The sequence below is a fragment of the Suricata suricatta genome, chromosome 7 (assembly GCF_006229205.1).
Source record: "Suricata suricatta isolate VVHF042 chromosome 7, meerkat_22Aug2017_6uvM2_HiC, whole genome shotgun sequence".
NCBI classification, from domain to species: domain Eukaryota; kingdom Metazoa; phylum Chordata; class Mammalia; order Carnivora; family Herpestidae; genus Suricata; species Suricata suricatta.
The window spans coordinates 69414659-69416302 of record NC_043706.1 but is presented as its reverse complement, the minus strand read 5'-3'; positions in this window follow the sequence as shown (position 1 = coordinate 69416302).

Here is a 1644-nt window from a genome sequence, read left to right as displayed (position 1 = left end):
AAAAGAACAAAACACTAGGACCAAAAAGGATTCATGCAGAAACATAATTGCGACTTAATAAAAGGAAATACTTTAATCAAATTTATCATATAGGTGAATTTAAAGAATAATTATAGGATTGTTTTATATGAGCTCAAAAAGTACTCGCTTAACCTTCACATCGAAAGCCCTTAATAAGCAAAAGACTACTTCTTCAAAGAAGACCTATCTCAACTAAATGACTATTACAATTAATAAGCCAAAATAACATCTAAATAAGTACACAAGAAGCAATACTTTTTCTAGATACCAGCAATGAATACATAAGCAATCAAGAGGGGGGGGAAAAGATGCTCTTCACAACAGCAACAAATTATGAACTTACCAGAAAAATTTTAATGTGTAAAACATATAGAGAGGAAACTATAAAATTTTGTTTGGAGACATAAAGGTTACTTGAGTGATGAAAAAAAACATATACCATGATCCCAAATGGCAAAACTCAATATAGTAAAATTAAAAGCTATCCCAAATGAACATATACAATGGGATTGTTTTAGAACTTGAATCACGACAATCATTTTTTGGAGAAGTGTGGTAAAACAATGATTTTCCTATGTCTCCAGTAGGAGTATACACAAGGATAAACTTTTTGGGAGAGAACTGTGAAACTTGTATAAAAAGACCTTTCAAAATGCCATGCCTTTGCCCAACACTGACAGATAAATTTATATATGTAGAAAGATTTATCTACAAAACTAATATTACATAGGAAGCAAAGATAACCATTTCACAGTTCAAGAATTCTGAGATCAGTATTAGAGGTAAATACACAAAGTTCATTAATATATCTGAATGTGTACATGTATATTCACATATTGAAATATTACAAGCAGGCAGTGTAGGACAGGTAAGACAGGTGTGAATGATAAATCATTTGAAGAAAAGGGTAGAATCGAATGGTAGAGAAATGAATTCACCATGAAGCTAATGAAACTTAAGCCTCAGGGCTCCTCACTTACCCCGGACACTGCCAGGTCCCTGGGAGGGGGACTTACCCATGTGTTCACATAGTTACATAATTTTGCAACATTTGCAACAGTAGGATATTTTAACCTCAGTTAGTAGGGCTTCTTTCTTTTTCTACTCATTTTCCCCACTAGTCCACTTTCCCTCCCGCAGAGTAGCCATGAGTATTCATGGTTCAGCTAAGGAGAAATTAAGTTGGGGTATATTTGTTGGGCTTAGTGGAAAATACTGATGTGATCCACAGGCATCTCTATATATTGGTAAGTTATTGCCCTCCTTCACAGCATAGGACTGGCTTCCAAAAATACTCTGCCAAACAGTGTGCCGACTCATTCTCTGTTCTGACATGAAGGTACAGGCTTATAGGCTATCGACATGCCCACAGTTCACAACCCAGGGAACATGTGGATCATATAAGGAGAAACAGACTTGAAACGTATAGACCCAGAAGCCAGTCTGCAGAAAACTCTTCTGATCATAAGACCTGTAACACTGTAAACAGATGAATTGGCACCTTAGAATGCCTCAATTACAAGGTTTTTTTTTCCCCTGGCAGAAGTATACTTGATGAAGCAGAGTAAACAATTCTGACCACACTGAGTTTTTTTCCTTTATTTTTTTATGGCAACCATGAGA